A 15465-nucleotide genomic window follows, 5' to 3' on the forward strand; every position below is an offset into this window, starting at 1 on the left:
GAAACGATGAAAATAATATTGTATGAAAATTGCAGACACGGTTTGGTTGGGTCTCTTTGAGAGAGAAAATGTGAAATATAAACACCTCTTTTGGCCCAAGCACCGGCTTTAACGGTATTGGATCGGTATTCAATTAAGGAAAGTCGCATATCTATGTTACACTGTTGGTGTGAACAAATAGCAATACTATCTTCTTGTATGTCTTAAATACTGCATGGCTCATTGTTTACCGGGTATTTTGACTTTTATGTTGCAGAATAAAGGAGAATAAATAAACAGTATTTCATGCAAATTGAACCTATTTACTTGATAAACACTGACCAGTCATATGAATTTGGATGTTTTAATTATTATAATATAAGTAACACTGACCAGACATACGATTTTTTTATTTCAATATGAGAAAGTAAATTTAAAAATATGTATTATAATAACGGAGCTTGCCACGTGAATATAAGTTCATGAGAACACCCATCCATCGATCTCTCTTTTCACCCGGTTTTTTTGTTTTTTTTTATTATTATTATTTTTTCTTATTTATTTATTCCTTTTGTCATTTTTTTCGGAAATAAAATAGTACTTACTAAAAAATAATCACACATTTATTGGTCATTGACAATTCTTTTTTTAATAATCTTTCTTTCTCCTACTATCATTGTTTGTTTTTATTATTAAAACAATCGATCATTCATATTTTTTTAATGAAATGAATAGTATCACCGCCTTTTACCGTTGATTATCGAACTTATTTCTCAGCCCAAAACCTCTTGTATTTTATGAGAAATTCGACCAATACATGTACATAATAAAGGCTACCAGTGGGGAAACAGATTTTAATATCATAGTTAATATCAAGGAAATTTCGTTTTAACTTGTTTTAAGCATAAAATAAAAAGAAAATTTGTTTGTTTATTGTGTAAGATGTAATTTTATTTCATCTTACACACAAACAAACAAATATCCTCTATATAGTTATCAAGAACAAGAACAAGCTAATAAATTCTGACACACACAGAGTCCTCAAGGATTGGTGGAATTTTCCAACCGGAATAAATTAGTCTTTGGCAGCTATTTGAGGCTAAACCCGTCTATACATCCGGTTCTATAGTGTAGGTACATGTAGCTTTTTTGTTTATTTATTTATTTTATTTTATTTCATTTTAGTTTACTTTATTCTTTCTTTCTTTCTTTCTTTCTTTCTTTCTTTCTTTCTTTCTTTCTTTCTTTCTTTCTTTCTTTCTTTATTTTTCATTCTTAATTTGAAAAGCCTTTTAACTTTGAATGGGTTGCTTCAGGTTAAAAAGACGGGGAACTAGTGAAAAAAGAAGGGGAAATAGTTAAATTATTGGTTGACCACCCGCCGCTTAGCTCAATTGTTAAAGCGTAAGATATATCGCACTGTACTGTACCACAGCTCTGGTATGCACATATATTTAATTCCTTGTGAAAGTGAAAATAATTGGTACTGTTTAACTGCTTGACAGCCTATCCTGAAAAGATGCGGTGGCTGAACTGTGCTCTGATAATTTCCAAATTAAAACTGTCCTTCAGCCGTGATCCGGAGGATATTATGAATATTAATTCCATTTTTTTTATCAAAATCGAATCAATAGATTTTAAAAAATACCTGCTTATTTCTTGATTTATGTAACATGTATTATCAATTTGTTTGTTTGTTGGTTTGTTTGTTTGTTGATTAATGATTGATTAATATATTTTTTCATGCATTTATACATACATTTTATTTATTTATTTTTTATGTTTTTTATTTATTTATTTATTCATTCATTCATTCATTTATTCATTCATTTATTTATTTACTTATTTATTTATTTATTCATTTTATTTATTTATTTATTTATCTTTTTATTTATTTATTTACTTATTTATTTAATTTAATTAATTAATTTATTTATTTATTTATTTATTTATTTATTTTTGTATTTCACGAGAAACCTTTGAATACAATTTGCTTTTCTTTGGCCAGGTGTAATGGCCTACAAAATGATAATACATTATTTCTCCTACCGCTATCTATATATTAATGTTGGGAAACATGATAAATAATCTTTAAAAAATACAATTAAAACTAAAGTACTAAGTGAAAATATTCTTAAAACTAGCTGTTTCAAATTATTTTTTTTCGCTTTAGCATCAATTCAAATAAAACCATTCTGTTATCAAATTTAACATAAACCGTAATACGCGGTATATATATAAACTATCGAAAAGCCGCGGAATGAAGTGATAACGTGATAAGTTATTGATCTTTTTTATTCTGAATGCCAATTTTCTACACTTTTTGATATGACAAAACATCGCTGACCTCCTGTACAAAGAACGTGGCATCACTCAATCAGTAAATATTAAAGATGTTTCGCGCGTATACAAAGACTGGTTATTGAAAGCTTTTGCGGCAACAAGCGCCTGTCATATACAGATCAATATATGGAAAGCTAACTCGCGACTCTACTTCGTTTTTACGGCATTTCCTAACACGGATGATCTCTATAAGGCTACAGTTGGTAATTCTCGGAGGAACGGATTCAATTTAAAGGGACTAATGTTTCCGGAATTAAAGTTTAACTCGTGTGTATTCAAATGTTAAAGGAAGTAAATTAAAGTGTTTTCTTTCATTAAAATAGTGTTTGGAATTAGAAAGAAAAGAAGAAAAAAATTAACGCGAGATAGTTTTCTTTTTTCGCAGTTTGATAAAGAAAGGTTACGGATATATCAAGAATTATACTTTTTGATGTGGTAAGTTGATTTTTGTTGTTTTTTATATAGGTTAAAGTGTCTTTATTATACTAAAGAAAAAAAAGTTCGTGTCGATCTACCTATGACTATTTTTAGAATAGATATTATTGTTACAAGGAAGCGGTATTAAAACGTAAATATTGCTAAATGAGGTGTAAGAATTGGTTTAAAATGTCGTTTCTTTGCTTGATTCTTATTAGCGAATTATGTAAGCATGTGTTTAACATGAAATAATCCTGATAAATTATGATTTGAATTATTATAGAAAAAAATGTACTATTATCACTTTGAATATTTCACCAATTATCAGTATTAATACTTAATATATACATTAACGTAACGTAATTGTTAAAGCATACTTATTTAATAACTTATTATTTTGATTAACATTATTAGTCCACTTATTATAGTTAATATTTCTTATAATTCATCATCATCATCATCATCGTCGTCGTCGTCGTCATTTTTTTTTATTTTTATTTTTTGAAGCCCAAGAGGTAACTCCGTTATCGTCGTCGTCGTCATCGTCGTCGTCGTTATTATTATTATTTATATAAAAAAATAATAATAATAATTATTATTATTATTATCATTATTATTTTTATTATTATTATTATTTTTATTATTATTATTATAACATCATCATAGTTGTCGTTATCATCATCATCATCATCTTATTATTATATTGTTATTGTTATAAATTATTTTATTATTATTATTATTACTATTATTATTATTATTATTATTATCATTATTATTATAACATCATCACCATCATTATCATCATCGTCATCATAATCATCATTATTATAATAATTATTATTATTATTTTTTTTATTATTATCTTTATTTTTATTATAACATCATCATCATCGTCATTATCATCGTCATCATCATCATCATTATCATCATCATTATTATTATTATTATTATTATTATTATTATTATTATTATTATTATTACTTTTATTTTTATCATTATTATTATTATCATTATTATCATTTTAATTATTATTTTAGTAATTTTATTATAATTATCATTATTATTATCTCCAATGTTATCTTCATTTTTATCCTAGTTTTATTATTATCATTTATTTACATGATATTATAAAAAGTCAATTATCATGTTAGTTATCGTCATTATAAGTTCATGATAATAATCAAAATTGTGATAATTTTGATGACAAAATAATAATAACGATGAACGAATTTTATAATAATACAAGACTTATCTAATTATTTTGATTAATATTACTTGCCGAAAATGGATTTTTAGTGATTATTCAAAACAAATCACTTTTAAAAGCCGAGCTTGATAAAAGGAAAAAGAAATCATTTTAACTATACTATAAATGAAACGAAGACTTTTTTGCAGGATGAAAATAATATCATATTATAAAAAAAGTATTTTGATGACTTTAAGAAATAAGCATTCTAAAGTTTTCAACATATTAAAATGTAAAAAAACCAATTAAACATGAAGGAATATGTGTGTCGTTCCTAACTAGTTTATTTATGGAAAATGAACATATCTTGTTTTTATTCTCCTTGTTTTATTTCTTGTTTTAAATCTTTATTATCTTTTATGTATAAACTTGTATAATTATATTGTTTATATACTAAGTATTACCTCACACACTGGCAATAAGAAAATTACCATTAAAACAACAACAAAAGTACATTTATCTTTTTTCAAAAAAGTTGTTTGTTGATGTTGTTGTTGTTTGAAATTGAAAACAATTTGCAAAAAGTAATTGTGGCTGTATGTCAACAACAACAACAACATTAATTTCTGTTTTCGGACATGTATTATTTACATGTAATATTGAAATATTGTGTGAAGATGTTTTATGCAATATATTGATTTCAAATAGTTTTGTTAAATATCGGTCGGGTATTTTTCCACTTCAACAAAATGTCATTTTTCTACAGAATGATTAATGGCCTTTGGAATCAAACTTTTAATGTTTTAATTATGCAAATTTATCCGACATATTTTCAGATCATTTAAGCAAACTCGAAAGCAGAAAACAAGATAATAAAATGAATAAATGAACAAAAAAGTTAAAAACTGATGATAAATCGATTCATCAACATAATAAGAATAAATCAAATGAGCCGCGTCACGACAAAACCAACATAATGTGTTTGCGACCAGCATGGATCCAGACCAGCCTGCGCATCTGCGCAGGCTGATCAGGATCCATGCTGTTCGCTTATAGACCCTATAACAAGTAAAGAAACTGATAGCGAACAGCATGGATACTGATCAGACTGCGCGGATGCGCAGGCTGGTCTGGATCCATGCTGGTCGCAAACCCATTATGTTGGTTTTGTCGTGACGCGGCTCAAATGTAAACTGAATCGTTAGAAACGCTAAACGCATAACAAACAAATACAGCACAGGAAAGATTCTTGTGTATTTATTACTTGTTCATCTATACAACGCCATAGAAATAAACAAAAGTTAGACTTAATTTTAGCAGTTAAAATGCATCATGGAAAACATATTCAAATATCATTTTATGCCCACTTTTTTTTTTTTTTTTTTTTTTTACGAACAAGTTCCGCATACTCGAGTATGGTAACATCTGGATGTACATATATCATTTTGCTGCGTTTCTATGTACATACTTGTAAGTAAGACAGGTTGACCAGATATTATACTGTACAGAAATAGTGATTTTTTTCTTTTACCAATATTTTGTTTGATATTTTACATGAAAATAACTGTTTTATTAAAGGCCTATTCAGTTTCAGAAATGCTATCATTGTTATTTCACAAAAAAACTGTTTATTTTTGGTGTATTGTTACTGATAAAATATACAAAGGATATATACTCATTGGCCATAAACATTAGCTATCATTTGCATCATTTGCTCTCTACGCAAATTGAACATAATATTATGAATTATAGTTTTGTTTGGAAGACATAATACTACTTTGCTTACATTTTGTACATTTGCGACACATAAGGCCATGTTCACTGCTACTTTTCCAGCTGTTTAACATCTAACATGCTTTAAAGTTCATTACTTAAAAATCATTAAAGACATATTGACATTTCTTTCTTAAGAAATAGAAGAAAAAATATTTCTGAGGCATCATGTGCCGTTAACATTGTTGACATAAATAGAAATATTTAATAAACATCACGCTTTAACAGCTGGTTGTCCAGGACTAGATTAAGAAGCCATATTCAAAATGCTAGGTATATTTCAAAATGAACATGAAGTCACTTGCACCCTCTTATTCTAATGAATGGAAGTGAACTTCAGTGACAGAAACTTTGTAAATTGACTAGCTATGACTTAATATACTTAAAAATTGACATTGACAGAAAATAAATTCAGATTTAATTTAGCTTTGCATTTATATAACAGAACATATCTATGACGATTGATTTCGGACATTAAGTCTGATGGCCATTTGTCTCTTACCGCTGAGAATAGGAGTCAGTCACTTGCAAAGAAACTTGTATCTACTGGTTAGTTATCAAGGAAAATCTATTTGGTGGTCTGACCGCCGAGGTATGAACATAATTGACATAAATAAGTTCAAGTCAGCGTATAAACCAAGTAAACAAACAAACAAATAAAAAGAGATACACGTGCGACTCATGTTGGCAAACACGTATCCCAAAATGACACAAAATGATTCCTAAACATTTTACCTCTTGTATGAATATAAATAATGTACAAAATCACACGAAAGTTTCTGATGGTACGGGTATATATAATATTTAATACAAAATATAGTACATTTGTTATCTATTGCATTCTTTAAGAAAAACGCTTAATGTATTTTTGTAAGTGAAGCAACGTGTTAAAATTAATTCATTCAGACTAAGTGTTTCTTACTTAAACTCCCATTTATTCTAAAAAAAAAAAGAAAAATACATGATATTTCCATTACAGAATATAACATTTAAATATTGTTACAAGTCTACAATTAACTGATTGATCATAATTCTCATTTCAAATACTTATTGTTTAATTAAAAAAAACTGTTTCTGAAAGAAGCAAATTAGTATTTTGTATGGACTGTCAATATTCTGATTGCATTTACTTATTTCCCCAGCGAGTGTGTCCGTAATACATCGCTGACATTTCGTAATTAGGTCGTATCACCCGGTAACATTCGCCGTATGTTTTGTAAAAGCGTGAGTTCAATGCCCAATCCAAACAGTTTCATTTTGACACTTAAGCACGAACATGGATTCCTTCAAAATTCTAAAAAATATACTTCTTTAAAAAATTAAAAATGAACTAGTGAAAACCATTAGTTTTCAATGATTTTTCTCGCGACTCAGAACGTGTATTTAATGATATTGTTTTATACTCAAACAAAATATTTCAAAGACACAGAGTTTTCGAAAGATACATTAATATTTTACTTTTTAAAATTTTATAAGCGCATTTGTTCATTACTCAAACATTTTTTGGCTATTTAAGTGCGTTCATTAGACACATTTATGATCATATGTTAACCGATTGAATTTGACCTTTACCCTTCATCTACTGATAAGCCTTTAGCCGTGCAATCTGACCGCACTCTACACTGTTAGTACTTCAGCTTTTCTTCTTTTTTTATTTTGATATTAAAATCCCTCAAACTATATAATGGGAGGCAACACAACTTAAGCAATTTAAATGGTAAATTTGACCAGAATCTACCATACATATAATATTTATATACACAATTTTATAATTACATTTATATTTGTGTTACTGTATATCGTTCATAGTTACGGCAACAACAAAGCTAAACATCGCTCCATTTTAGCGCCAGGTAACAAATCCATTATTGACGGTTGCCATGGTAACCGTTTGTCACGACAATAATACTTGAACGCGCAGAGAGCCTATATCGCTGCTAATTACAGGTGAAAACTATTGATTTACAGTGACGTACATCTGCTTAATAGATCGCAGATAGTTTCTATTAATCCTTGTAATCAAGCACAGTCATCCGGTAAAATGGATTTTTCTCTAATTTGATGAGATGTATGAAAATAAATAACAATGATTTCCAAGTATTCATTAAATCCTAGTGTTGATGAAACGTTTAATGTATAATGTTAAAGGAATTCCATTGCATGTCCAAAGGCCTAAACTCATAAAATTTAAAAATCTTCAAACTTAAAATGGAAAACAATGCAAATGGAAACAAAATATATACTCATATTGAATTGAAAATTGGTTCTTGTGCATTAGTTAGCTAGATTTTAGGGAAAAAGGTTGTGTCGGTTTTGATATTTTGAACAAAACAGGATGAGGGAATGAGCTTAGAAAGTGCATACAAGCTATTTAACCAGGCCTTCATCATTTGGTACACTTATCTCGGAAAAATATTTCCAGTTCCGTCATGTCAAAAAAAAATCAGTAAAGTCCTTTTAAAATTTTGTGCTTACTGACAAACTATCTCTTATTACATGTTATATTATAAAACGTACAAAATAACAGTTGACCAGTAAACAAAAAAACTTAACATTTTGTGATTGATAAAACTTAATACAATCCGAATTACATGTAATAATAAAAATTTTTAATAACACTATAATTATCTTCTTTGCATTATAACCCCGATTACAATGAACAAATGATACAATATTTAAATACAGTATCAAATGCCTACAAAATAACTTTCGTGCAGATTTAATGTTTATTTAAATTTCATATAGAAGTTATTTGTAGTTGTGGATGAACATTTCATGTTGATTTCGCAGATTTAGGATCAATTTTTGGGAAGCGTATTGTGTTTTTTTTCTCTCAAAACGAAGAAAATCATAAAATCAAAATGACGAATTATCAACAACGTTATTTTGTTGTTGTTAAACAACACTTCATCAATGATTGAACAACAAATATCTCTTTTTTTCACATTACCATAATGATGAAAAAGATAATTTCTTTCAAAAAGTAGATAAGTGTTGACATTATTTAAAATGAGAAAAAAGAGAGAAAAAAACAACAAACAAAACACAGAACAAAAAAAATCAACGACGTAAAATTTTGATAATCTAACATCTCAGTAAACCAGTAAACACAGCAATTTAGTCATCATTATCTGTGTCTACAAAACGTTACTTTGTCTGCAGAGTAACCGGGGGCTTCTAATGTACTATTCATTGTTTACCATGATTCTTTGATGTAACAGTATTCAGTCTTTTCTCCACTTATATCATATAGAAATTCAGAATCTTTATAAGTGTTATTAATTTTACATTTATGTCAGCTGACAGCATGATTAATGTTCTAAAGTCTTTTACCTGATATACACGTGTTTGTATTTAATCAAGGAAACTTTTTGAACTATAAATTTCAAAAACACGTGTTTGTTCCATATCCTAGCTCTTCTCTTCTTGAACTGAAAAGTTGAATAACATGAAAGAACTATCATTGTTCTTATTACACTAATGGGGCGGGAGCGGTGGCTTTGTTGTAAATATTTTTTTCTTCGAGATTCGAGATCGAACAGGGTTTCTGAAATGCGAGACCAATACATAATGGTACATTTAATAATGGAGCCCAGCAGACTTCCGATTTCTTCAAATAAGCTAAAAACATTATCAGTATTTTAGTTCAAAATTTAATTTCGTTTTAAACAGTACGTACAAAATGGACTGCTGTCAAATTATGTATATATACATGTAGCCTATGATTATGATATCCACTAATGAGACCACCCTGCAATTAAGACAACCTTAGATAAGTCCCGTTGGTGGTCTTGAAAATATGTCTATAAATGTTTAAAAGGCGTTTTTTATAACAAAAAGTAATAAGATTTGATTTAATAATTCTGTGATGACATTCGTGTCGCCTATGAATCAATAGTGATAGTATTATACTTAAATTGTATACTGCAAATTATTGACATTATTCATTAGGTCATTGTTATATGTCCCAGAACTAACGGCTGTTACCTTATTCATACAAACTGTGCCGTTATGAATAAATTATAACGAATTTACAATGAAGCACAATTGATTTCATTTTGTGTAATTCGTAACTTGATATCAAAAATAATATAAACTGTTCCGTTGTCCAATGAAAATCGGCGTTACAAAACCTGCATAAATCGTTTTGGGAATGATAATGACCAGAAAAGTTCAATAAACTTGCACAAATTATCTATATTATCACTCTTATATTAGCGATGTTGCATTTACGTCATTGAAAAAGACCCCCGCTGGACCAACGCTAAGGTCGAATAAGAGAAAGGTTTGAGTTTCTTTGTATAAAATATTTTAATCCGCCGGACCATCAGAAATAAATTAGGTATGGAAAAGTACCCAGTATTATTGCAGTAATAGACGATAAAAAATATGTTGACAAAGAAAAAAAAGCTTTTCAATTAATCGAATTTGCGTACATTGTGTTTACCACATGAACTTTAAAAGGAATGGTTCTATGCTTTAATAAATTATCCTAGTAATACAGCGGATAATGATTGTGATGATGATGATGATGATGATGATGATGATGATGATATGATGATGATGATGATGATGATGATGATGATGATGATGATGATGATGCAGAAGAGAAAACATAATAGTGAAGATGATAATTATCATTTTTATTATTATTATTCTTTTATTATTATTATTATTATTTTATTATTATTATTATTATTATTATTATTATTATTATTATTATTATTATTATTACGGAAGGAATGTTAGTGATGGCTATAATGATTATGATAATACTGATAATTACGGAAATAAGTGATTAGTAAGATAAATTTTAAAAAAAATGTTTACTATTAATAAAAAGGTGTGTAGGGCAGTAAATAATTGTGTGCTCCATTGAAGGAAATGCCTTCGGATTATTCATAATTCAACAAGATTCGTTTTCCACGAACATACTTTAGCAGGCTATTTCCCGGAAACGATGAATTCCTAACATTAGATTTTCATAATATCTTTCGCAGATATGCTTTCAATTGTAATCCCCTGAAAACTGATGCAATACAAAAACACAAACTGTCACTTTTAATTTGTTCCAACAACTCCCCTAGAGTTATGTTAAAATTGAATTTTCGCAAAAAGAACGAATGGGAGCAGTAATTTTCCAATATTGAAATTTCAAATATTCACATATCTGTAAATCGTATTCTATATGGCGTGTTGTTTACGTTGTCGTATGCGGCATTTATTTGTCGTCTGCTAAAAATTAAAAAGAAGCAAGAAAAAAGTTGTTGTTGTTTCCAAATCGAAAGAAGTCTCAGGGATTAAGACTTACAAACATGTGATATCTATCTTTAAATATATACAAAATATACGATGAATATAATCGTCTGCAAATTAGGGACGAGACAGCCAGTGCCTGTAGCGAAACTTTTTATTTGAACTATGTATGTTCTGTCGAAGACCTAAGTAATTGTTGTTTTATTTTTTTTTTAAATATTATCTTTTTTTATTTAAATGTTGTTTCTCGATTTGAATGATACTATTAAAATGTTTCAAATTTCTATTTACGTGGACGTTATCTAAATATATACATATCTGATTTCATACTTTATATTTTAAACATATCTGGTGTAGTTATTTTGATCTTTGTTTTCCATTATTGTATCACCTAATGGTCGCCCGAGGATAAAATTTCATGACGTCATTAGACATATACAGTTTAAATGACAAACAAAATCTGTGCTTTTAGAAGAATTAAAGAATTCCTTTGATGCCAGTTTAATTCAGCGCCCGCACATTAAATGCCATGTCCTTAGAGATTGTGAAATACAATTATATAAATTGCCGTAGCAAAAAGAAGTTTTTCAATCGCAAGGTAAGCTGTTAAAATAGCGGGAATAATCAAATACCAAACGGGGAGCTTTTCATTTCACGATTTCTTCGGTATAGCACAGATTCACACAAACAAACTTTCTAGGTTGAACACTGTTAAAATAGGTCTTTCCCAGTGTGCTCCAAAACAACTGAATCCGTAACACTTAAAATTTCTGATTGAATGATGGAAGGCGGTTTTTTATTTATTTATTGGAACAAAGTCTTTTTAATAATCTTCAATTTGCACTTGAACACATAAATCCAAGGGGGATATGTCCTGATGAAGTCATTCTTTACGGGTTGCTGAAGCTACATATATGTCCCAAAGCCTTATGGTAATAATATCATGCTGCGCTGCTGTACAGATTACGGAAATAAACTGTTGTGGGCAGTATATGCATTGGACACAGTCTACGCGTGTGAAACAATAATGGTATCATTTTTCCATTAGACGTACAAAAAATATCTTTAGAATTTCAATGTTATGGCGTTTCACAAGTTTTATGTCTGTAAACACTTATTTTAAAAGTGACTCGTTCCGATTTACTCAACTGACATCAAACAAAATTCATATTTCTACGGGTATGCATAGTTCTTTAGCAATTGTAAACGACGTCATACAAGAAAGTGATTGCTTTTGACAAAATCACTGATGGAAAATAAAAGTGTTCTTTAACTAGTTTTCAAGCTTTCACTGCGAAGAATGTGGAACAGAAGCGTGTGCGTATAAAAAGTACATATATTTACGATAACAACTTACACGGACACATGACTAAACAGTCTTGAAACCATCCAGTATTTAATGAATATCCAGCGGATAGGACACCGTCTATGAACGGAATGGGGATTTAACATTCGACCTCTCTGAAACGAGCGACTGGTTTTGCCTAATATTTACACGCCAATATGTAAATACATAGATTTGACAAGCGTCATTAAAATCCGTAAAACGCTTGATAAAATAAATATCAGTTTCAGCACTTTCTAATGCTAAAAGCAAACAGACAGCATGTATAGTTTGTACCTTGATATCACTAATGACAAGCCCAACGGTCATGTAAGAGTTTTGTTTGATTTGGAAATGAAGTCGCTATCTATGTATTGATCATTTGCCGACTGAGGGTTATTTGATATTATGATTACGGGCAAATTAGATGCTCACAGCTGATGAATTACATCAATATTTGTAGGATTGCTTAGTGGAAAAAATGTTGTGGGAATCTGAAATCTGTGACAGGCGAAAGTTAGCTATTTAATATACGTCTGTGATGACACGCAACTGGGACCTCCACGTGCGTTCTGCTGTCTTATGTGATTTGAATCGATGAGTATTTAATATAAAGATATAAAATTAATTAAAAAAAATCTTGTGAAGTCAAATCAGCATATAAAATCCTTTCTTTTTACACAACTAATTGTCTTTAAGGTAGATATATTCCTTATTGTATTTTGCAGCGTAAATAACATTAATCCTGGCTCGAACGTGAATAAAGTTTATATTTTATTTGACTTATTCATGAAACACTGAATAGTATTAGTGTCATATGCAAGAACACGATTGTTACCAAAGTGTGCTCAAATATAGGAGCTTTATTTCGGAATCCTTCAGTTTGACATTTTCCAGTATCCCTACTGACATACTGCTTCATTGAATGTACCTCTGATTGTCTTTTAAAACTCCAATATATTTAGTTTCACCCATTTCTAGTAAGGGCACACAAAGAATCTAACTTTGGGACCATACGCCTCGTGTCATTGAATGTCATGAAAGAGTCGCATTAAAGTTGCATGCCTCCACATCAGCCGAACATATTTTCAAGATAAATTAAACTTGAGAAAATGTACTAAGATTTTAATTTTGGAAAAGTAAAAGAGATTTAAGATTCATGTAATAATTAACATTTTATGTGCGATTAAGCATCCATTTTTGCAGTATTTACATGTATCACCATATTTATAATGCGTTACTTACGCAATAAGGACTTGTTTTTGCTTATTTCGACCATCTGTGGATTACAAGTGCTGTTTGAAATGTGTAAATCATTTTCTTTGTTCAAGTTACAATATTTTACTTTTAAATACATTCTGAAAATGTTCATGATAATTGATTAAATTAAATATGAATTGGCATGCTCTTGTTAAGTTGGAGAAAGGAAAGGTCTACAGTAATGTAATTTGGGAGAAAATTGTCCTGTAATGTTTTGACAGTGCGTAGATATGTCTGCGAGTTTGATGGAACAATTGATCATAATTACATGTCTTCTGCAGAATTCCGATAAAAAATGACCACTCTCCGGCCGGCTTCTGGACGCTAAAGTGACCAGGAAACTCTTATATCTTGCCCACACTCGCCTCATAGATGTTTCAATTAATTTCTAGCAGTGCCACTTGTCAAAAGAATTGGCAAATAAATAAATCTCCTTTACAGAGATGCAACAATTTTACCATTCTTCTGACGGGGAAGCGTAAATTGTATTTTTTTGTTTGGCAATTATTATATATTTTTTATCATTCGGTCATGTTTTTCTTTTGATATTTTAAGTTCAGTCCTACATAACCGATTATTTATAGATGACACTTTAAAACCATAAATTACAAGGATGAAAAGGACTTAGTTTGTATTTACGGATAACAAATTATCCCTATGGTTATTAAATTATTTCAAATTTAAGATAAGTATTTTTCCCGATATAAATGGGGAAAAAGTTTGTTATTAAAACCTTTTATTCTAAAACATTTTTAATACAGATACCGTTTCTGTACGCAGTCAGAGTCACTTGAGCTGAATCTGTTTTATACATAATTCTTAATGAACGTTTCGCTGTCCTGTATAAAATGCTAAATGCAACTTGTTCGCTTGTTTGTTTGCTTTTGTATTTTATTTTTTTTTTTTTTTGTGTGTGTGTGTTACCGATTTTCATGATTTACTCTTCTTTTGAATTATTGATTTACTGTTTGGCATTCAGTTTGGTATTCTTAGTTGATATAAAAAAGACTTAATAAATGTTGTTAAACCCTTCAAAGATTTTCCCCACGTGACCAGTGCAGGTCAAGATAGGTTGATACGTATGTTTTGTCTTCCACTTATAATTAGTAACTTGGTTTGTTCTACGGTGTACCTTTAGGGCCAGCGCGTTTTGTCTGATAACGAAGCGCGCAAAACACGAGAATAATATGATGACGGTACGACAATACGATAGGGAAATGCGCCAGACCGATGGTGACAGTGCGACAGTAATATGTCTAAGTCCATTTTAGATATTTACTGTTGTAATGGTAAACTAATGAGAGGTAGGAGGGATCAATAATTATTGTTTTTTACTGATTTACACCAGCTGTTGCACAAGTAAACAAAGCAAATTAGTTTGTACAGTTGGTATGGTCGTGAATAATTACATTTATATCAATAGCAAAAAAGTGTAGTTATGCACTTCATGGCATCTTCGGCTGTTTATGTATCATTTATAATGGCTTATGTAAAATCCAGTGTACAAAGAAACAGGCACTTGAATGTTATTATGATTATTTTAAATCTAAGACGTCCGTTACTGAGTGAGTAAGGTCATTGTTTCAAAACAACTGTCCACTCACAGCCCCGCGTTCGAATCCCTCCAGAGTTTCTTTTTATGTAAGGAAGCTATCCGGCTAGCTTACGGAACGTCAGTGGTTCTGCTAGGTTGCCGTTGAATAATGCACGGAGGGGCACATGAGGTCTTCCTCCACCAGTAAAAAATCTAAACTTTATTGCGATATATGCTTTATGAAATGCTAAAAGTTTACTTTTAAATTAAAGAGTTTCAATATAAACATATCTTATGAATTTACTGATATTTTCTATCATTTGTAAATGGAAAAATCATGCAGTATCCTTATGTGTTGCCTATTCTCAAAAGAGTTGTAAACAAAATGTCTGT

The 15465-nt window shown here is 29.6% G+C and overlaps 1 protein-coding gene across 1 annotated transcript in view; it reads left to right on the top strand.

Moving 5' to 3' along the window:
• Positions 1 to 2479: 2479 nt before the first annotated feature.
• Positions 2480 to 15465, top strand: part of LOC132720134 (cyclic nucleotide-gated cation channel alpha-3-like) — a 67663-nt gene continuing 54677 nt past the window's right edge. The window contains exon 1 of the mRNA XM_060704163.1: positions 2480 to 2757. The gene's annotated coding sequence lies outside the window, so the exon portion shown is untranslated. The remainder of the gene's footprint in view (positions 2758 to 15465) is intronic.

The sequence above is a fragment of the Ruditapes philippinarum genome, unplaced genomic scaffold (assembly GCF_026571515.1).
Source record: "Ruditapes philippinarum isolate M1 unplaced genomic scaffold, ASM2657151v2 ctg1871_1_1_1_1, whole genome shotgun sequence".
Lineage (NCBI taxonomy): Eukaryota > Metazoa > Mollusca > Bivalvia > Venerida > Veneridae > Ruditapes > Ruditapes philippinarum.